Here is a 24379-nt window from a genome sequence, read left to right as displayed (position 1 = left end):
TGTACATCTAGGTCAATTTTATGAATGCCCTAGTTACAACTCAGTGATCAACCGATGAACTGCAATTCATAACCAAACAGGGTAAGTCCCAAAGACCTGGCTGAATATATTGCTTTTGATTAGCACTGCAGATTCATGCTTTTTAGTCAGGAAAGTTCTTTAAAGGCATCTCTCTTGGGAAAACTCTTTCAGAAATCTCTGCTTTTCTTCTTCTTCTTGCACTCAAAGGGCAGAAAACCAGGGCTTATTTATTGATGTAGTGTCTTTTGACCAAGGAAGTTTTAAGGGCAATTTTTACAAGCAAATTCATACATTAATATATCTTCTGGAGGCTTGCTATTATGTTATTAGAACAGTGACTTAGAGTAGGCAATATTTGTATTGGCTGTTTATGCTTCCATACAGAGACACGATTGCAGCTGCAACCAAATAATCAATAACCGGCCTGGCCACATCTATTTTGTGTGTGTGTGTGTGATTTTTTCCCCCTCTGGATTTGCAAAACCTGATAAAAAAAAGAACATAACATTCAGAAGGTACCTTGCAATGGTTTAAAGAGCAAATTTTTAAACTGCTATTTTTTCCAATAAGTGAACAGATTTAAATTGTTTATGCACCAACAACTCAGTTTAGCATTTATACATTTCTTTCCCTCATAAGTTAAAAAAAAGTACACTGAATAAAATCCATTAATATGCCATACACATCTGACAAATTAAACTATACAGGCTATAATGAGATTTCAACTGACACTCAACATCATATTCTGGATGTGTCCATTTGCACCACCTAGGATGACATTGTGTTTGAACTGCCATAAGTATTCCATTGAGACTTATGTAGATCTGTAGACTGAAGTGCTCAGACTACCATGAAATAGACCATACTTAGCAATGCCATAGAAGCTTTGTTCAATCCCATTAACATCTGTTAAATGTTAATTTGTTCAAATTAAAAAAACCCAAACCATTATTATCACATTATGGCATTATGATAGATTTCCTGGATCACAGAGTACATTTTAAATGCCATTTTAGTAGAAATAAATAGTATCACCATAACTATAAATCAAAACAAACTCCTTGTAGCTTTATACTGTATTCTTCAACTATGTAATATTATTGTCCTAAAGCATCTTCCTTCTTGGTGTTCTCAGTGCATGAAAATAAATGAAAAATTAATTTAAAATCCATGAGGCTGAATGCAGTATTAATGAACCTCTTGTTATGAAAAAGAAAACTAGAGTGGAAGCTGTGAGCAGTGATCTGTTTCTTCTTTGCAAAGAATTCTGGAGAAATTGAATGTATTAATAGAATACTGGTTTGCACATTTTTTTTTTAAAAAAATTACTTCTTGTTTCATGCTGAAACCTTAAAAACTTGATAGACCGTCAATGTGGTATAGTGGTCAGTGTGTCGAAGTTCAAAATTCCCACTCTGACATGAAGCTCACTCAGGTAATCTTGGGCCATCTGCTGTCTCCCAGTCTAAGCTGTTCTATACTGTTGTAAGAATAAAATGGAGGGTTACCACAGAAATGGCTCTGAGCTTGCTGAAAGAAAGGTGGGATCCAAAAAAGTACACACACTGTGTATTCATGGAAAACATGAACTCCACCTGAAATACTTCCATATACAACAAAGGCCTTTGCTATGATATAAGGACAACGTTTCAAGCACATTTCTGGTATAAGCCCATGTGGCAACTTCATTTAGCACAGCAAAGTCTTTCAGTTGTTAGGATATATTCTGCTGCTCACTGCTCACAGGCTTTGTTGGTGGCTGCTCCAGTGATGCACAACAGCCTTCTAGAGGAAATTAGAAGCTCTGTGTGCCTGTTGGTATTTCAGAGGGCCTGTAAAACAGAACTCTTTAGAAGAAAATTTATTTCTTCCAGTTTTTTTTAAAAGGCTATTTTAATTTAATTTTAATTTGGGTTTTAAAAATTATGTTTTGTGCTGTTATTCATGTTACCACTCTTAGGTCCCAGATATCTGGAAGAAAGGTGCATTTATAAATGTTTCAAATGATATGACTTTGTACTGGGTACAGAGAGAAGGATTAGACACTAGTGTAGTTGGTATACTTCAGTATGGCTCCGGTCACATGGGCCGGATATCGTGGGAGGGAGGCATGGCAAATTGTCCCGGCGCAGTTTGATCCGCAATTATGCGATCAGATGTACCGGCGGCACACCACGGGTCCTTCCCTCGGCACCGATGCATAAACAAGGGGCCAGAGGGGAAAGCCGCGTGCCAGAGTGATCACACCGTGGGCATCCGGAGGCAGCCCATGGCAAACCATTTGCCAGTACTTTGGAGATACTACTTTTTTATTGCGCGTTTTTGGTGGTAAGCCATGGATTGGCTACGGGTGCGCTCCACTTCCCAGATATTGGGGTGTGATTGCGCATGGATAATCCGCCCACCACCCGTGGCTCTCCCGCGACAAATTCACCGTGTGAACGGTGCCTATGAAGGGTTGATGTGGTGCGTTCCCTTTACTGATACATTGCCATTAACAAAAATTAGAAGATTTGTCTGTAATTTCAGTTATCTCCTTTTATGGCACAGCAACAATTAAATTTATTGATTTTTATTTATTTTATTTATTGAAATGCTTATACCTCATCTTTCCTTGTGGATCAAAGCAGCTTAAAACAATAATATATGAACTTCATTTGTGCAAGACTTCTGTACTACAGAAATTAAATATAATTATTTGCTAGAATAGAGAAGAGTTCAGAAGAGAGTTGTACTCTGAGTAGGTCTGATGAGCACTGCAGCTGATATTGCTATGGAAAATGGACTATTGGCCAAGGAAAGGCTATGCTACAGTCTTAAAATTGCCTTCTAGCTTCTCGAAATAATCTATATCATTTGTGTTCTTTCTTTGTCTCTTGTGTATAAGATGTATATAGCCATTGTGTTTTTATGCAGGTTTATCAAATTCTAACTGCAATTCTTAGGGTGTTTTATGCATAGGTGATTCCTATTAACATTTCATACAAAAGGATAGCACTGTGTTTTTTAAAATGCTTTACAGTTCCAGATTATCTCCTGAGGTACTCAATATCTGTTTATAGGAGACTGAAAGCATACTAAAGCAACAATAGATTGATTTGTTATTTAAATAATGTATATATATTTTTTAAAAATCCAGGATTGGCAGGGTTGAAGGCTGTTTTCCCCCTCCTTTCCCTCACACCTCTGTAAAACTTTCAGGACAGCTTTGATAAACCACAATAATAAAGATCCTTGAAAGAGCTGAACGTAATAGTTAAGAATTTTATTTTGGATCTTTGCTATTGAGAAGACAGCATTCTATGGTAAAGATATTAAAATTAAATTTAAACAATGTGTTGGCAAATTGGAACATTGAAATGTGTTATATTTGAGGCACAATACATTGTCTTCTCTAAGATCAATGAGTTCTAGACACAAACATCACACATTCTGGTGTTAGCTTTCTCTGTCAAAGAACATTGTGAGAGTTAGGCGGTTATTTTTGGAATTTCTAAAGCAATGGCTTGGCTTCAAAAGAAGAAGCATAAATGGACAACACAACTTTGCTTCTGCAAGACCTTGTGCAACACTTGCCATTTTCCTCCCTATCACCGTGCCCAGAAATTGGTTGCAACTGGAGAATTGGTTCAACTGGAAAAACAAGCAAGGATGTAATAACTTTGATTTCACACAAATGGCTTCCTCAGTCTTTCTCTTATAGTTCCATGCATACAAAAACTTTAGCACAAGTAGAAATTTTGTACTGGATCCCAATGTTTATAATTAGGGATTTATTTATTTATTTATTTGATTTATACCCTGGCCTCCCTGCCAAGGCAGGCTCAGGGATGGGCACAGACCGGGAAATAGAGGTTTGTCCTGGTTCATGGGGTCACACAAACCACAAACCTTCACGAGCTTCCCTGCTTACCGAACTGGTTTGTTTCATGAGGTTCATGATGTGTGTGTGTGTGGGGGGGAAGTTCTGAGATCTTACCTCCATCCTTCCTGCTGGGGATGGCTCCCCAAGGCCAGCAGAATGGAAGGGAAGGAGATAGAAGAATGTGATCTGAAGGTTCAGGAATTGATGGTGGTTCCTTTGTCATGTTGGGTCACTGCCTGCTTGGGTTTAGGCTTCACAGGGATACCTAGACTCTGCAGAAGTTGGGCATGTATTGATCTGTCCTCAAAGCCAGATGGATCTGCATGACTTTCTGATGGTTGTAAGGGATTTTCCTATTGATGCTCCTGTAGATGCCTTCGTTGACCACTGGAATGAGGCAATGACAAGGGCAGTTGACACAATCGCTCCCAAGCACCCTCTCTCAGGTGTTAGAGCTAGGGTTGCCAGGTCTGTTATGGCCACTGGTGGGGGATGGGGAGGGGACTTACTGGGAGCAGCAGGAAGGCCCATCCAACCTACAGCATGGTATCAATCAAGGTATCTTGCTGAACTGCCTTTCCAGTCTGGGCTTGGGAGACACCATTCTGCAGTTGTTCCAGTCCTACCAGGAGGGTAGATTTCGGAACAGTGGTTCTGGAGAATTGCTGTTCAGCCTCTTGACCTTTGGACTATGGGGTCTCACAAGGTTCCATCTTGTCCTGTATGCTCTTTAACAACTACTTGAAACCCCAGATGAGGTCATCTGGAGATCTGGCCTAGATTGTCACCAACCCAACTGAGGACAGTCTGTCTAGCATTTCCAGCTGATGCCAAGGAGTCTGTAGAAACCCTGAACCAGTGCCTGGAGTCAGTTTTGGAGTGGATGCAGAATAATAAACTGAAGTTGAATCCTGACAAGACAGAAGTTATATTAGTGGGCAGAAGACCTAACCCAGGATTTAAGGCGTCACATATTCTAGATAGGGTTGCATTCCCCTTGAAGGAATAGGTCTGCAGTCTGGGGATCCTCTTGGACCCAGGCCTGCCAATGGATCATCAGATTGCAGCTGTGGCCAAGAGTGCCTTTTACCAGCTTGGACTAGTTAGTCAGCTGCAGCCTTTCTTGGACAGAAAAGATCTGGCCACTGTGGTACATGTCATGGTTACATCTGGATTAGACTACTGCAGTGCCCTCTGCTTGGGAAAGCAATTGAAAATTAGTGCAATTAGTACAGAACACTGCAGCCAGTATGTTGATTGGAGTGTGTCATAGGGACCATATCACTCCAGTTTTGGCCCACCTACACTGGCTTCCAATTTGTTTCAGGGTGCAATTCAAAGTGTTGGTATTGACATTCTAAGCCCTATATGGTTTGGGACCTACATACCTGAAGGACTGCCTAACCCTTATGAACCTGCCTGACTGTAGTCAGCTTTGGTGGCCCTGCTTCAGTTGTCCCTGCCTCCTGAGATTAGGTGCTGTAGCAACCCTGGAGAGGGTCTTCTTGGCCATGGCTCCAAAGCTCTGGAACTCTCTCCCCAAAGAGATTTTTCTGACCTCTTCTGTTGCCATCTTCCGCTGGCAAGTAAAGATCTTTTTTCGTTCATTTGGCATTCCCTCAGCAATCCCTCCTTCCTAACCAATGTTTTATGTATGTTATGTTTTAACTCTTTTAAAAGTTGTTTTAATGAGGTATGTTTGGGAAGAGAGTTTATTTTAATGGTTTTATAATGTAATTTTATCATGTATGTTTTACATTATTAGGTACCATGGCAGCCCTTGTAAAGGCAGCAAGGTGGCTTATTAATTTTGTTAATAAATATATCACATTTTTTTAAAAAATTCAGGCCTTCTGTGCATATGGTTCTCTCCTCCATTTTATCAATGCAACAATCCCATGAAGATGGTTAGCCTAATAGGGGCTTACTGCCCTAGGGCATCCAGTGAGTGTCATAACAGAATGGGGATATAGCATAGTGGGTAAGAGATTTAGCTGTGAAGCAAGAGACCTTTGGTTTAAATAACACTTCTGTTACAGACTCACTGAATGGCTTCAGTCAAGTACTCTCTCTTAGCCTCAGCTGTATTCCCAGGTGCAACATGATGATAATATTTCTGTCCTGGTGATCTAGCAGAATCAGAAATTTTGTGCTGGGTCCAACCCAGAACCACAGCTGCCAAGACCTACTATTAAACATCCCCTCTTCCTGGCACAGCTGAGAGGAAATGTATAGTGTACCACATTAACAAATGCAGTTTTTGGCTCTTCCATTGCTGATAGATGACTTTGAGATCCAAAATTGGCAGACAATATTAAGAGATTTTATCTGAACTAATACAAATTAGCCCATAGTAAAAAAAAAAACTACATTCCAAAAATCTGTTACAAAAAGAAGAAATCTGTTTCATTTCTGTACTTAATAGGATATTATGAGGCCACTCAAATCTATTAGCTCAGATTATTTATTGCTCAAGTAAAAGTGGATTTTCATTTTTGACTGGAACTGGCATCAGGTTCTGTATCATTAGAAGATTTACTATGGGTGAATAGAAATAAAAGTGATGACTTTTAGTGAAGGCAAAAAAGGGGTGGTGAAGGCAAAAATTAGTATCAAGTCAATTTTTGATTTGGTAGGACAACCAGTAGAATAAACTTGGCCATCATTTATCACTTTTAGTTAAAGTTAGCAGAGATCACAATATTAGAAAATATGGTGGAACATTTTCCCTAAGGAGAAAGAAGAAACATTTGTAGATTTAAAGACTTGGTAAACCATAATAATTTTCTGTCTTGAAAAGGCATAGTCATGGCCTACATAGCTGAACACCTTCAAGGTACATATAGACATTTTATCTGTCAAGCATTGACAAGACAGTTTCTTATGTACTTCAATTGAACGTAATTACCAGAGAGATATTTGGGTATTAATATTTCAGAGAGCTGATGATGAAAGCTCTGCAATTCATATGTTTAGTTTTCATTATGCACTTCTTTAAGGGAAATGGTGGTATCATGTCCCAGAAAAGCTAAGTAAGTTATTAAGACTTGTGTAATAAAATAATGGAGGTGTAAATGGGTACCTGTGGATTTTTTCGCGTGTGACAGAATTTCCTTCCTATATTTAATAGTACTCATGCAGGCAATTTTCTAGACTACAGGCAAAAGCATTCAGTTATTGAAAAGGTGTTGAATTGTTAATCATGCTTGAATGCATTATGAGAAGAACCAGTTGCTTTGGGATTATTAAACCAAAATATATTAGTTGCTGTAGAATACTACTTAAGTGGCTTTAAAAATTCTGTTCAAGTGGTACAGAATGTTGCAGTCAGAATAATGACTGGAGTGAGTCAAACAGACCATATCACTCCAGTCTTGTTCCATCTACATTGGTTCCCAGTTTCCTTCTAGACCCAATTCAAAGTGCTGGTATTGACATTTAAAGCCCTATATAGCTTGGGGGCAGTAGACTTTAAGGGAGTGCTGATGCCCCGCTTTGAGTGCTTCCAACATCTAAGGCTAGACACCAGAACTTTTGAACTTGTTCCCCATAGAGGTTCATCTCTCCCCCTCTGTTGTTCTCTTCCACCAGTGGGCGAAGACTTTTTGTTTTGTTTTATTTGGTGTTTCATCTCTAACTCTCATTGGCCCTCCTCCCTGTTTGTGTATCTATGTGTTTTATTTGTTTTGAATATGTGTGTGTGTGTGTGTGTTTTAAATGCTTTTTAATGTTTGAAATGTTTATCACCTTGGGAGTCCTGAGATGTGTGGAAAGGTGGCATGAAAATTTTTAAATAAATATTTTTTTAAAAAATGTATTGGATAAAATTGTTATAAGGAAACATAAAATAACATGATTTAGGCTCAGTTCAGTTTGCACAACGGAGAAGGAAAAGCAAATGGGAACATTCAAATACAACCATTAAATTTCCACAATATAATACTATCCCTACTTTTTTCTTTATTGGTATTATTACTATCATGATATGTGGGTAGAAAAACCCTTTTTTATATTAAACCCCCCTGTGACAACCTCTTATCTGGGGAGGTCTGGTTTACCTTTAAAAGTTCTTATGTTTTATTTTCCTATGGGTAATTTGGCTGCCACCAGGGAAATTTAGGCTTTTCCACACCTATTTCTATAATATTTTCTTCTTCTGGTTTTGGTATTGTGACCCAGGGTCTGGGCTTTCGAAGGACTATGTGTTTCCTGAGAAGAATTTTGTTCAGAACTATTATCTTAAATAAAAGTAGATTTATTGGATGTTTCACACACTTTTCCCTCTTACTGACAGGGATCTGAGCATGTCGCTTTGTAACAATATTTTCCTTAGACCATATATGGTTACTGTTTCTTTATGCTTTAACTTTTCATAACACACACAAGACTTCTCTCTCTCAGACCTTAAAACGAACAAACTGCTTAACTCTTTTACTAGACAGAATTTATAACAACTGCTTTCACACAGCACTCTCTGCTGACAGACTCTGTTCAACTGTCTTTTTCCACTCTCATAACTCTAACAGACACCCTTCAACTGACACTCTTGACTGACATATCTTATCCTCCCTCCCCCTCTCTGTCAATCACCAATCACACCACATGCCTGTCCAGCATTCTACATTATCATCACACAGCCATGGAAAACACTTTTAAAGACACAAACACACAAAACATGAAATCGTTACACCCCCCTTTTTTAACAACATGAAAACCAGGGGAGAAATTATTTATAAGATCAATTTGTGGTTCTTACACATAGACTGATTCCCCACAAGCTGCTGCTCTGCCCTCGCTCTTCCCTTTCCCTCCAATTTTAAAGGTCAATTTCCCACTACTTGCTGTGCAGCCACATTTTGATCCTCGGCTTCCCCCGTGCCTTCTCAATCCTGTTTTTTGAGGATCGAAAAGATGTAGTGGAAATTGGGTGAAACTGTGGGTCAAAATGCGGTCCTGTGGCAAGTAGTGGGAAATTGACTAATACAATCAGGGGAAGGGAAGAGCGAGGGTGGCACAGCTGCTTGTGGGAAACCAGTCAGAATGTGTAGTTAGGCACAGAGACAGACTCTTCTCTCAGTAGTCTGATTTATTTCTGAACTCCAAAGGGCTTTGCAAAATAACCTAGTTTAAAGGAAGGAACATACTAAACATGCTCATACTGAAACAGTAGTATGGAGCTTTTTTAAAAAAAAATGCATATATATATATATGTGTGTGTGTGTGTGTGTGTGTGTGTGTGTGTGTGTATACACACACACATACACACACAACTTTGGTAAATACTGTATACTTTTGTAAATATTATAAACACATTAACTATGCAAGTAATATTTAATTCCTTCAGGGTCAATATTGATAGCAAAAAAATATATCGCTTGGCAAATAGCTTTCATAATTCTACAGATAAACAGAGAGAGGAAGATTTTGCACATATGTATACCCATATGATTCTTGGTGAAGGCAAATGGGTTAAGTTTAAAAGCCATGCCTCTTTATAAACCTGTTTTATTGGTAAAATATAATTGATAGCACATTTTAAGCACATTTAAGTGTGCTTTGGTGTTTAGTCATGCCGGCCACATGACTACGGAAATGTCTTCGGACAGCGCTGGCTCTTTGGCTTTGAAACAGAAATGAGCACCGCAACCCTAGAGTCGGATTCAACTGGCTTTTGAGCAAGGGAACCTTTACCTTTACTATAATTAACTGTAAGTTATATTTATGAGCTAATGTGATTGCTCCCTTTATGATTTTGTGAGTATTCTTACATTAGCTTGCTTTGTGAACTCAATGCTGATTTTATCTAACTTATCTTGCTTTTGCACAATGGCCTGTCTGGTTGTAACACAAGGGTAATATAAAAAATTCTGCAGTCCTTGACCCACTGTACTTGCTTGGAAAATTCAAAGTAAGTTTCTCAAAGGAATGATTGCTGTTCACTAGTCCTATTGTACCCTGACACATTTATCTCTAGCCTGGTGTTTCTGTGCTAAATAACAGGTTTCTATGATATCATGTCTTTGGTTTGAAAATGGACAGTGCCGACACGGAAGAATCCACATATTATCAATTTGCAACATTGGCAAAATGTTGTGAGTTTTTATGTTGTGCTGCTGTCATGAAAATTGTTGCACCCAAAACTCACTGAAGTACAGTGAAGGAGCATCCACCACGAGCGTGTCCAGAAGAGGGCATCCAGGATGGTGAGAGGGTTGGAATCCAAGTCTTATGAGGAAAGGCTGAAAGAGTTGGGTATGTTTAGCCTGGGAAAGAGAAGGCTTAGAGGGGACATGATTGCAGTCTTCAAGTATTTGAAGGGCTGTCATGTAGAAGATGGAGCGGATCTATTCTCTCTTGCTCCGGATTGCAAGACTAGGTCTAATGGGTGGAAATTACAAGGGAGTTATTACCAGCTAAATATCAGGAGAAACTTCCTAACTGTAAGAGTGGTTGAGCAGTGGAACAGTCTGCCTCGGGAGGTGGTGGATGCTCCTTTGCTGGACGTTTTCAAGCGGAGGCTGGATGACCATCTTTCGGGTATGTTGTAGGTATGTAGGTATGTAGAGCTATCTTTTGGCTATTCTCCTGCAGAGTGCAGGGGGTTGGACTAGATGGCCTGCAAGGTCTCTTCCAACTCTAACATTCTGTGATTCATATTACAAAATATGTGAGTGAGCCAGCATTTACTGGTATGAGAGAGCCAGCATGGTATAGTGGTTAAGAGAGGCAGACTCTAATCTGGAGAACTGGGTTTAATTCCCCTCTTCTCCACATGAAGCCTGCTGGGTGACCTTGGGCCAGTCACAGTTCTCTCAGAACTCTCACAGCCCCACCTACCTCACAAGGTGACATGGGGAGAAAAAAGTAAGGCAATTGTAGGCTGCTTTGAGACTCCTTAGGGTTCAGAAAAGTAAGGTATAAAAACCAACTATTCTTCTGGTATGGCTGATATCTGTGTCTGTCTGTCTGTTTATCATTGCACTAGGTGGTCCAATGAATTCCCTCTGTTTTCTTGTAAAGTAAAACTTAATCCAATCTTATAAATTACTTGTTTACTACCTGTACATGTGACTAGTTACTAATGTATTGAATTTGCCATTTCATTGGATATTGGAAATCATTGTAACTGGAAAAGCATTTTAAGAATATATAACACAGGGATTTTTCCTTGTGATTATTTTAATAGAAGTCTTCGACATTTAATAGAAGTCTTCAATATTTTCACAGTAGAAAGGAGTAGCGGATTGGATTGTTCATCCCAACTACACTTTCAAATATATATATATACACATATATAAAAGCCCTAGCGTATTGGCACTTTCCAAATCTCCCATTGGCTGTCAGCCGCCACTCAAGAGTACTTGTGTGCCATTGGCTGAGTGCTGGGTCCACTTCTCTCCCCCACCCACTGCTAGCTTGGCTACTCTTCTCTGTCAGAATACACTGCCCAAACTACTGTCTCTCCTGATGAAGATGCTTCTCCTGTTTGGCTCCCCTGCGGCTGGCTGACTACTGAGGTGAGCCACTGGCTGTCAAACCATTCTCTTCTCCTCCTACTGTGTGACTCACTTTCCCTCAGTGGCTGTTGCTAGGTAGCCAAGCTTGGCTCTCAGTAAAAAAGGCAGGGGCAGGAGGCCCTTTCCAGGGAACTTTGTGGGGAACTCATTGGAGCCTGTCTTGACTATGGTTGCCAGCTCCAGGTTGGAGAATTCCTGGAGATTTTGTGGGGGAGTCTATGGAAGCCAGAGTTTGGGGAGGGGAGAGGCCTCAGCTGAATAGAATGCCATAGAGTCCACCCTACAAAGCAGTTGTTTTCTTCAGGGGGAGTGAGATCTGTTGTCTGGAGTTCAGTTGTGATACCAGGCAATCTTCAGGCTCCACCTGGAGGTTGGCTACCCTAGGCCTGACAGCATCCTCTGGGTCACTTGACTGGCCTGGCTGCTTGCTCCTGTTCAGCAGCAGCAGCCCCCCAGGACAGCCAGTGTGGTGTACCAGTTAGCGCTTCAGAGCAGGGTCTGCCAGACCCAGGTTCTTCCTGTGGAAGCTGAGTGGGTGATTTCAGACCAGTCACAGACTTTCAGCAGTTAGCGCTTCAGAGCAGGGTCTGCCAGACCCAGGTTCTTCCTGTGGAAGCTGAGTGGGTGATTTCAGACCAGTCACAGACTTTCAGCCTTGCCTACCTCACAGGGTTGTTGTGCAGATCAAAAGAGAGAGAAGAAAGTGATATAAGCTGCTTTGGTTCCCACTGCAGAGAAAGACTACTTTTCCTAGGTACAGGCTGCAGGGAGGGGGGAGGAGATAGAAAGCTGAAGTCAGAGTGGCAGATGGTTGGGTGGGAAGGAGATAGGGTTGCCAACTCCAGGTTGGGAAATTCCTGCAGATTTGAGGGGTGGTGCCTGGAGAGGGTGGGGTTTGAGGAGGGGTGGGACCTCAGACAGGTACACTGCCATAGACTCCACCCTCCAAACCAGCCATTTTCTCCTGGGAAACCATTATTGCCAATCTCCAGGTGAGGGCTGGAGACCACTGAGAATTACAACTACTGTCCAGATGGCAGAGATTAGTTCCTCTGGACAAAATGGGGGACTCTGCATCATTATACCCTGCTGAAGTCACCACAGCAAATTGTTGGCTGAGTGCCCAAGGCCAGGGCACCCGCCCAAAGCCTTATTCCTAGTTGTATCATACTGCTACAAACTAAATGTTATGGATCACAGTTGCATAGTAGCAACTGGGAATGTTTTCAGCATATGCTAGAAGTCCAAATGAATTTTCCATGTTGTTTTACACAATGAGCTGGAATGAAAAACCACCAGCCTGTAATGGTATTGTGAACCAGAGGAGTTGCTGTATCGTATCAGATCGTTGGCCCATCTAATCTTGCATTCTATCCAAGATACAATGAGCAGGACCAGATGTTTCAAAGAAAAAGCTGGATTCCTGTGTTCCTAATTGTGCAGTAAGCAGACCATGCTATGTAAGCATATTGTTTCTCTTTCATATCAATATACAGAGTTGGAAATGCTCCCAGTGACTTTCTATAAGGCTTTGGATCCGGCAGTGTGACCTATAGCATGCAATCTAAAATCATGTTGGTAACTAAATGTTGCTTATAAGATGGTAGAATGAGCAACACATAACTATTTTGATTTCATTCTTTTTTTAAAGATTAAGGCTACAAGCCAATGATCAAAGAAATTTACTTGTAGGGGAAAAGCATCTCAACATTTTCTTGATAAATTAAAGTTCAGGAAATGAATATTCTTTGTAGTTGTAGCTCATTTATCTCTGTTTCATTCATACTTTAGTATGCATATTCTGTCATCTGAGTCATGAGAGCTGGTTATTAAAGCAAAAAGCAGCAATACAAATCTGGCAGGCTCCTATTTTTATTTAAGAAATAGATCAATGAAGAAATAACAAAAGCTTTCCAAACTTCACATTCACTATTATGACCCCCTTTTATACCAAGTCATATTATTCTTTATCCTTTTATTCTTTATCCTTTCCATGGTCTCCTAATTAAAAGATAGCCATGGAAGTTTTTCATCCTGGTGTCATTGGCTTCCTTTTTAAGGTTTACTCCATGCACTCAGACAAGTATAGTCTTATGATACCATTGTTTCTTTTCAACACTCTCTATTTGTAAAATTCAGAAACATATCATGCACATAGTAGGAATATAAACTTTGAGTCCAGTGGCACCTTTAAGACCAACAAAGGCCCCTGGCACACGGGACGGCTGAAATGCGGCTACTCAGAGCCGCTCCAAACTTGAGACGCCGCGGCGGGATCCCACGGATCCCCTAGCTGCGGCGCATCACTCCCCGGCACGATCAGATGCCGGGGAGGAAAAGTCGGCGCAAGGACGCGCCGCCGATCCCACAGCCCGGCCTGAGCCGCACCAATGGATGCAACCACCTAGAGAGGTGGTTCTTTTTTACGGCGCAGTATGGGCTGTTGGGACGGATCAGGGATGGAGAAGGCACGCTCCCCAGATGTTGAGGTAAGATCGCGCCTGTTTGCTCCGCCCCAGTTCCGTCCGGCTCCCGGCCCAAATGGGCTCGTATGAACAGGGCCAAAGTTTTATTCAAAGTATAAGCTTTTGTGTGCAAAGCACACTTCTTCAGACAAATGGAATAAAATTTCCTCAAAGGTTACCTACAGGAAAAAAGAGGGTGAGGGGCAGCTGTTAGGAGGGGCCACCCAGAGCCAAAATGCATATGCAGAGCTGAAATTGGATCAGGTGGCCAGTAAGATCAATGGGTAGCAGCAAATTAGCATGTAAGTGCAAGAGTTAACCAAGAGATGTGAGAATGAAGCTAGAGTCCAGCAATGTAATAGTAGTTATATGTTGTAGTAGGCTCTCTTGCAGTAATTCAGCCTTTCAGAGAGTTGCATGTTACAGTATTTACTGTCAGACCATTTATATTGAAACTCAATATTAAGGTTATGCTGAAGTTTTCAATTATCTTGTGACAAGCTTCAGGGCAAAAGCAGTATCCTTTGAAAAGCAGCTTGTTTTTGCACATCCAATAGTACTTACTTATTATGAAGACTTTTGATGAAGGAAAACAAAAACAGACAAAATGAACAGGGTCAAAGAATTTGATCCAGACTCAAGTTTGCATTCTGTGTCAAATCATAAATGCAAATAAGCTTGGTAGTCCCTGAGTAGAGCCCTAATGGGTGCGGTCAGATGGCATGCTGGGAGTGGTTTAAATTGCTCCGGTCCCAATGCGTTTTTTTTTTTACCTGGAGAATCACGATCACACTCACCTCCTTGTTCCGGATCGCTGCGCAGCCACATCACTCCCCGCCATCCACATGCAGGAGTATGTGTTGGTTCCCCCCCACACACTTTGGGCATGCACACAGGTGGCCATCTGTAGAATTAAATTTTTTGTGCGTGCGCAGAACAGCAATTTCCACTTCAACTCAACTGCTGTAACGCTTCCCTTTAAACTTTAAAGGAACATTTCCCTTTAAACTTTTTCCCCGAAACTGGCCTCCGTGAGATCCCAAACTCCTCTAACCAACAAAACTAGGCACCATTTAAGCATTGTTTTTAATAACGCAGGAGCAGAGCCCCGCCTGTGCGCATACCGCTGACACTAAATTAAATGGCGGGTGCAGAGCGGAAGCCTTGGGCTTCTGACTGGAAGTGGCTTGACTCCGCAGGAGCGATTGGACATCAGAAAAGTGTGGCTAGAACTGGAGAATCAGGAAAACACCACTTGGGGACCTGGTAACAAAATCCTCCATTTTAAAGGGGGTTTGAGCTGGAAAGCGACAGCTGGGGACCAGTGTTCCCTCTAAGCTGAGTTAGTGTGAGCTAAAAAGGTAAAGGTTCCCTTGCTCGAAAGCCAGTCGAATCCGACTCTAGGGTTGCGGTGCTCATCTCCGTTTCAAAGCCGAAGAGCCAGCGCTGTCCGAAAGCTGAAGTCCACTGGCATCTTTATAGACCCACAACATTTGTTCTGGCATAAGCATTTGTGAGTCAGCGCTCACTTCGTCAGATGCATGGACGGTCTATCCAAACCAACTAAATTTATACTCAGGACTACAAGCGATAGACTTGTGTGGGGAGATGTTACAAAGAGAGGCCAGTTTGAAACAGTCATCACCAGTGCAAGAGAAATCAGTCCATACAGAGTGGATGAAGGCCAGTTTGAAACAGTCACCAGTACAAGAGTGGATGAAGACCACTGCCAACCAGACAAGACCAGTTAAGGACACTCCTCACCATTTCCCCCTCTCAGCTGAGTTAGCGTGAGCTGGCTCACAGTTTTTTAGCCTCCAGCTCACACATTTTTGTCTTAGCTCAGGAAGAATGGCTCCAGAGCAAACTAATAGATGCAGCAGCCAAATCACTCACTCACCATTTTAATGCCAGTCGCTCACAAAGTAGAATTTTTGCTCACAATACTCCACAAATAAGAGGGAACATTGCTGGGGACAGTGCGCAGATGTTGGGTGTGTGAACGTGGATATAAAATCCGTTACTGAAACGTGCTGAAAGCAGACTAAACGGCCCGTCTGAATGCACCCAATGAGTATTTTTAAGATTAGCACCAGGCTTGACATCACTGACAAGCTTTTGCTACTAAGAGGTTTTGATAAAGTTCCTCATCAAAGGCTCCTAAGTAAACTCAAAAATCATGGGATAGAAGGACAAGTCCTTTTATGGATCAAAAACTGGCTAATTAATAGAAAACAGAGAGTGAGTATAAATGGGCAATTTTCTCAGTGGAGGGTGGTAAGCAGTGGGGTACCGCAGGGATCAGTACTTGGTCCACTGCTTTTTAACTTGTTCATTAATGATTTGGAGATGGGAGTAAGCAGTGAAGTGGCTAAATTTGCGGATGATACAAAGTTGTTCAAGGTGGTGAAAACCAGTGAGGATTGTGAGAAACAGATCAACCAATATCATAATGCCCCTATATAAATCAATGGTGCGACCTCATTTGGAATACTGTGTGCAGTTCTAGTCACCACACCTTAAAAAGGATATTATAGCTTTGGAAAAAGTGCAGAAAAAGGCAACTGGATTGATAAAAGGGTTGGAACACTTTCCCTATGAGGAAAGGTTAAGGCGCTTAGGGCTCTTTAGCTTGGAGAAACGATGACTGAGGGGTGACATGACTGAGGTTTATAAGATTATGCATGGGAAAGAGCAGGTAGAGAAAGAGGTATTTTTCTCCCTTTCTCACAATACAAGAACTCGTGGGCACTCCATGAAATTGCTGAGCAGTCGGGTTAGAATGGATAGAAGGAAGTACTTCTTCACCCAAAAAGTGATTAACACATGGCATTTACTGCCACAGGAAGTGGTGGCGGCTACAAGAATGGACGGCTTCAAAAGGGAATTAGATAAGCATATGGAGCAGAGGTCCATCAGTGGCTATTAGCCACAATGTATAGATAGGGACTCTGGGGCAAGTGATGCTCTGTCATCTTGGTGCTGGGGGGGGGGGTCAACAGTGGGAGGGCTTCTAATGTCCTGGCCCCACTGGTGGACCTCCTGATGGCACTGGTATTTCTGGCCACTGTGTGATACAGAGTGTTGGGCTGGATAGGCCTTTGGCCTGATCCAACACTGGTGTCTCTTATGTTCTTATATTCTAGGTTCTGAATATGAAATAAAACTGTTGCCCATCCTTTACTTAGGGCTTATCAGGTTTTTTGTTCTGTATTTCTCCAACCCTAATGCCCAGTTTAGTATTATCTCCACTGACATATCTTGCCTATGTTGCCAAAAGAAAGTCACTGAAATGCCAGTATAATGCCCCATATCTTTTAGCATCTGTCTTTTCCCTTCTCCATTCCCCCTTCCTTCTTTCTTTCTCTGACTGTGCCCATCTTAGTATTTCATAATGTAAAAACACTATCCATGTTAAGTATAGTTTGTGAAATTGGGATTTGATTTGCAGGTGATCATTCAAATCTTTGTTTGCCTCAAAAATGTGGGTTTTTTTTAAACTTCTGACTTTCCCTCATCTTCCCTGCAGAGACAGGCTGGTATTGATCTTAGTCAAAAAGCCAAGAAAAAAATAGTACACATATGATCATGATAGCCAATGATTCTATTTAGAAGCCTGGTTTGTATTTGTGAGTTAATTACTAAGCTATCTTGGCAGAATTCCAGCATAGTAATAATTAGTGATATGTGCATCTGTAGCTTTGTAATCAGGTTAAAATAACAAAATATTTGTTTTTAAAATGCTTAGCGAACACAGAGAAGGATATTGCTTAATAAGCATATAAGGGTATGTACCTGCTGTTTTATAGTACTATATTTCAGTCAGTGTTTCAATTTTTTACAGTAAGTTAAATACCTACATACATTGAATAGATTTAAACACACAATAATCTCATATAATTTTGATTATTTAATATAGTTAGCTATTTTTTGCATGTCCCTTTAAAATTTATGATGGACTCAAAAACTAAGACTGCTTCTCGTGTTAAATTTCAAGGTTTGGGAATGGCTCCAGCAAGTTTTCTCAACTTTATATGAAAATTTAAGCAGATGTGATTATGAAACATAATCAGGAAGAGCTGCCATAAACTAGGTTTTTGTGGTCTTCTTTTAGCAAACCCATCTTATTTTGATCCAAGTCATTTCCTGATAAGTAGTGCTGTATGGTTTGACTGCATTTCTGCAGTATGCTCTTTCCCCCTTTTACCCTTGACCTGAATCTCAATCAGATGTTTCCATTATTTCTGTAATAGGGCTTTAGATCCAGGATTGGACTTGCCCTAAGCATTCCGCAATAACTTTGAAACAGGGCTCCCATCATGCGCTGCATCATTTTCGTCATCTACCCAGCTTTCCTTTTCATTTTACTTCACCCCACCTACTTTCCCCCACCTCCTAGGAAGCCTTGTTCACAGAGGAAAGTTTAAAAGCTTTCTACATTAAAGGATCTGTGGTGCAGTGGTCAGCATGCTAGTCTCACTACCTGGATGTCCTGAGTTTGAACGTCGGAGCGATACATTTTTTAAATATGTATTTAAAAAGAAAAAGAAAAAGCAACACCCCTCCCTCTTCTGGTGAACAGACATTTAGAACAATAAAAATTTTCCAAGCCAGAGCTGGCAAGTCTATCAGGAATGAAGGATCTAACCTAGACCTTCCCTTGCTGCACCATTTGCTGTAATAAGATGGCTATTATGAATTGCTTTTGTGCAGATGTTTTGAATACTTATATTATGTGACATAAATCTGTGGGGGGGTTGTTTTAATGGTTTTAAATTGTGATTTTATCATGTATATTTTGAATTAGTGGCCACCTTGGCGGCCCTTGTGAGGGCAGAAAGGTGAGATATAATTCTTTTTGTAAAAAAAACAAACTAATCTGTTTTGCCATGTACACTTTAACTGCCCTGTCTTCTCTATCAGTTCAGTAAGTCTGTGAAATATTGCCAGATAGATGATAGTCCTCTTGAGTCAGTGGTAGAGCATCTGCTTTGCATGTAGATAGTCCTCACCTCTCTAGTTAAAAGGACTGAGTAGTAGATGATATGAAAGAGCTCTGCCCTGGAGGTTGCTGCCAGAGTAGGCAATACTGACCTTGGTAGACTAAGGGTCTGAGAGTATAAGGCTGCATTATGTGTTCAGTGAGCTAAAGAGTTCCCCAGTATAGTCATTGTTTTGCTTGCTTCTTCAGCATTCTGCAGTTAATAAAATCTTGGAGGGAGGTGGTAGAAATAAAGCTGACAGATACTTTTATTAAATTACTAAAGGTTCTACTTGCATTTCATCTAAAAGCACAAAATAATATTTCTCTGTAAACATATTTTATTGCAATGGATGATTCCAGGTAAAATTACATTTCAAATTATATGATTATTAACTAATAATTCCACAGGGCAGAATCTGGGATTTTAGCCAATGGCGAGGGAATTCACAGTATTCATGGAGTATTGAACTGTGGCTTGCCTCTTTCAGGGCAGCTTGAATTTCATTACACAATGTAATTAAAGGAATGGATTTCTCAGACTGTAATAGGTATGGGCAAGCAAGCAATAGATGTCCATACTGGAAAGACTGGGAATGCTCTTGACATCTGCCTCTGTAGAACTAACTACTGGGAACAGGCATATCAGGAAATAGAAGCTTTCCTATTACCAGCCGCCTACATCTGCTTCATTTCAGCACACTATTAAAGAAATAAAGTAAAATATATCTCAGCCTTCGTGAGGAGAAGCCTGACTGATGAAATAGTTACATACTGCTGTGATATTGTTTATGCTGTAGGGGAGGATTAATGGAAAAATGTGTGCCACCCTGGTATTATTGGTATAATCCTGAAACAACTGGGCCAGCAGAAAAGAGGAGGTAGAATTCCCCCAAGACGCACTTCACCCCCATTTTAACCCTCTGGTTTTGCTCCCACCCACCCCCTTTGAAGCAAAACCAAAGGGTTAGATGAAGTCCCTTCCCCAGAGATCCCTGCCTCATTTCTCCTGGCTGTGGCAAGCTGTTGCCAGGAGAAAGGAAGCCCCTTCCAGGGTGAGCCCTGCCCCTGCCAGCAGAAAAAAAAGGGGGGGGGAGATCTGACATCTTCCCTCCCTTCATTTCTGCTCTCAGAGGCTCCCTGCCACCAGCAGAAAGGAAGCAGGAAAGATATCAGAATTTCCCTCCCTTACTTTTTACTGGTAGCGTTTCCCTCCACCAGCAGAAAAGGGGAAAGCTGACATCTTCCCTCCCTACCTTTCTACTTGCTGAGGCTCCCCTGCCAGCAGAAAGGAAGAGGGGAAGATCTGACATCTTCCTTCCCTATTGGCAGGGGCTCCCTGTCACCAGCAAAAAGGGGGGGGGGAGATCTGCTATCTTCCCTCCCTTCTTTCTGCTGGTGGCAGCTCCCCCCCCCCAGCAGAAAGCAAAAGGGGGCGAGATCTGACATCTTCCCTCCCTCCTTTCTGCTGGCCGTGGGGAGCTACTGCAAGCAGAAAGGAAGGAGGGATAAACACATTTTCATATAACTATATGAGAGAGAACTCATTAATGGATCATACTTGCAAACAGAAAATGTGTGTCAATAACTATTTGTTGTGAGTCATTTCAGAACATAGCTGTCACTAATGCAACTGAAATGAAACAATATAATTTTAAGATAAATTGATAATTTTTAGAGGCATAGGCTCAATTCCTACGCTCCCTTTCTGTTTAAGGTAGGTGCTTCTGCTCATGGAAGAGGGGAAGGATGAATTTCATCACAACCCCTCACTTCAACACCCCTAATCTTTCTGGAGGGCACAATTTGGGGTATAGATAACTGCAGCAGAAAAAGTGGGAAATTTATGAAGTGCCGCTTTGCTCATGCTGTATAGGATTGAGAACCAAATTATTCTACAAATTGTCCATAGGAGTCAGCAGTCATGAACCAGTGGAAGAAGCTGCTGCGCAAAGAGAGTCCCAGCATGACTTGGAAACCTTTACAGTCTTCAGATCAGGGACAGACATTGGGCAGTCTAGGTGGTTTGAGTCACCCCATAGCTTAGAAACACTTCTCATCAAAGGGAGGGAGCTGTTCAATCTGCAAACCTTCTGACCAGCTACAGAGTATAGTCGCAAATAGTAGGTAGTAGCAGACATTTGCTCCAAGGGAACTGATCTCTGTAGTCTGGAGATCAGTTGTGATTCTGGGAGATCTTCAGGCAACCCTATAGGAAGTATAGTTTAAGGCAGGTGTACATTGGCTGAAAGCTGATATATGAACAATCCCTGAAAAAGTACAGATAAAACCTTTATAGCTCCATCGTTTTTAACAGCCCAGGCAGCTGTGACTTGACAGATGGATCTGCACTTTCATTAGAGCACCTGCATGGGATAGCATTTTGGTCTGTGTAGCTTTATGGATCAATACATCAGTCTGTGACCTATTTAAGTCTATCGCTCACATTCTGCCTTCTCTTTCTATACCTGTTGTTTAAGTGGCTTTCACATAGGGAATATTATAGATACAGCAACAATATATTTGTTGGGAGTAGAGGGTTGGCAAGTCTTAAGCTATCCAGCTATTTATTTACCAATATGATGTTTCGACGAGTTGAATAATAAGCATAATGATTTCTACAGCAGAATCCTATGTATGTTTGTACAAGAGTGAGTTCCACTGACTTCCTACAGGATTCTAAGGAAAGCTGCACCCTTTTAAGTCCATTGCAAGTTTTTCTTTTCTTATCCCCCCCCCTTTTTTTTGCTGCTACAGCACCAGAGCCTTTGAGCATAAGGATGGGTATATTTGCATTTGTGAGGCCCCAACTGACTTTGGCGGTTAATTTATTGTTCATAGCACCTATTTGCATTAGGGAGGAGAGTTGCCTACAATCTCATATGAGACCCCTGGCCCAATTGGAATCTGTCTAATGGAAGACCACTGGGTACCTTGTGCTTGAAGACCCTCTATTACTGTGCCTTCATAAATGGAAGTAGTGAATTTATACGAGTATTTATATCTTCTGATTATTTTTAACAAACATTTATTTTCCTTTATAGGAAAAATATGATAATCTACCTGCAAATAAATTATTTTATTCAAATGTGTGTAATTGCTTTTGCATTTGCCTCTTGTTGCTATTTATGAATATCATTTTCACACCCCTCCCCTCTTCTCAGTTTTGGTATTTCCTTTAAAGGCAATAAACATTGTTCACTTAGATGCATAAAGGCTGATTGTGGGAGCCTTTCATATTTCAAATTCAGATTCTAGCAAGACATTACTTAAGTGAAGTAATAATTGTGGGCCTTGACCGTTCTGACACCACATGCCTGCTGGGAGCAGAGTCCAATCTGCTACTAAATAGCTGGGTGCCATCTCATTCACTGACATTTGTTCTGAACATGCATTGCTATTAGGAGGACCTATTTCTTCTGCTTGAATGATAAAGGGTATATAAATAATGCTAAATGCAGGAATATTTTGTCTGCAAGATGGGGAGGGGGGACATCAGCCCTAGGAGGTACAGCTAATTACACTAAAACTAAATTAACTGACCACTCATGGCCTACATTTCCTGTAGATCTGAATTAGTTATTTTTCACTGATCAAAATAATTACAGCACAGTTTTGCATATATTTAAATACAACTCCTTTGCTGTCTTACTTTAAAGGAAGGAGTGAGAGAGAACCCAAGATCCCATGATATTTTGAATGCTAATCCTCCTCTTTAAAGTAAATGAAACAGTCTCTTTACTGTCAGTTGCAGTCCTTTTAGGACAAATAATCTATGTACTTTGTGAAGGGAAAAAGTAATCAAAAGGCTGGCACGATGAAATGTGTTTTTGAAAGATTTCAACTGGAATCCTGATGCGGAAGCTCTTCTGAGACAAAATGGGTAGAAGTGTTTCTTCTTAGCCAAAACATGGCAGGCCCCGGAGAGCTGCTTGCATTCTGATTATGATCAGAAGGTGTATTTGACTGCATCAGGTCCAGATTAAAACTTACTAAATGAACAAGCATAAATAGTCCACTCAAGCTAATGCAAAAAAAAAATATTGGAAGTAGAGTTGCTACAGGAGCTGCAGAATCCTGGCAAATTTCTGAGTTTCTAGTTCTGTTAATCTTGCATTGGTGTCTCAGAACCCAGCCCCTGTGCAGTCCAGCAGCCTTCCTTAGTGCTATAGCATGAACTTATGCAATTCTAGTGAGGCAAAATCATGTGTCCCTTATGTACTGTACCATAATGGCCATATAATAGCCCTGGGTTTTGCTGTCTTGCTCTGTTAGTCCTGCCAAGACTAAAGGTGCAAGACTCAGGCCATTGTATTGATGTGGAAAAAAGCCTGAGGTATAGGTTGGGCTGCTGTGTGGTGAATCCAGGAGATTAAATAAATCAGTATACTTCTGAGTTCAGTTCCAATTTAGGTTCATTTATGATTATTCCCCCCCCCCCCCAGTTTGGTTCTGGATCAGGCCAATCACAGTTTGGAACTAATTTAACACAATCAACTAGTTCCCGTCTAGTTAACAAGATAAAATTTAATATCATGCTAGTTTGCATATATAAACTGGTTAATATAATTGTTATACTATATTCTAACTGAATTGCCAGCCCACCGACACACCCCAGCAGGAGCAGGGAATTGACTCCTCGCCTCTCATTTCCCTCGGCTGCTTGGAGTGGCAGTGGGGGGGAAATTAAAGGCCATCAGTCCAATACTGTGACATCACTTCCAGGGAAAACCTAGAAGAGACACCAGTCCTCTCTAGAATCACCAAAAGTTCCAGCAATTCATAGAGAGGCATGGGATCACTTCAAGGTTTTCTTGGAAGTGACCCACACCACCACCAATGCCCCCCCCCCACAGTGTCCTACTAGTGCCAGACCATTCTTGTCAACCTCATGAGTTGGGGTTGCCTATTTTCTATTTGGTGAAATGCTCTTCTGCTGCTGCTGCTGCTGCTGCTGGTGGTGGTGGTGGTGGAGGAGGAGGATTGTTATGAGGGTTGCCAACCTCCAGGTAGTGGCTGGAGATCTCCCACTATTACAAATGATCTCCAGATGACAGAGATAATTTCAACTGAAGGAAATGGTTCCTTTGGAATGTGGACTCTATGGCATTATACACCATTGAAGTCCCTTCCCTCCTCAAACCCCATTCTCCTCATGCTCCACCCCCAAAATCTCCAGGTGTTTCCCAACTGGAAGTTAGCAACCCTAATTGTTACTAAATCCCTATCCTTCTACAGACTCCTCCCATAATGTATGCAGCAGTCTTCTTGGAATCCCCTGAATTCCAGGGAGAGTATTTTGGAATAAAGAATCACAGTCCACTACAGCAGGGTCTCAGTTAATTACTCTCAGCATTACACAATTAAGAAGGGTACATTTACACATCCATCTCCAATTTTCATATATTTGTTTACTTCTCTATGTCCCCCCCCAATTAAATCCAGACAAATGGTGACCATATAAACGAAACTTATTCTTCCTGTTTGGTCTTTGCATTTGTTAAACATCTTTTGTTTTGCTGTATGCTAA

The sequence above is a fragment of the Gekko japonicus genome, unplaced genomic scaffold (genome assembly GCF_001447785.1).
Source record: "Gekko japonicus isolate JY-2015 unplaced genomic scaffold, Gekko_japonicus_V1.1 scaffold1231, whole genome shotgun sequence".
Taxonomy (NCBI): Eukaryota; Metazoa; Chordata; class Lepidosauria; order Squamata; family Gekkonidae; genus Gekko; species Gekko japonicus.
Note: the sequence above shows the minus strand (reverse complement) of the source record.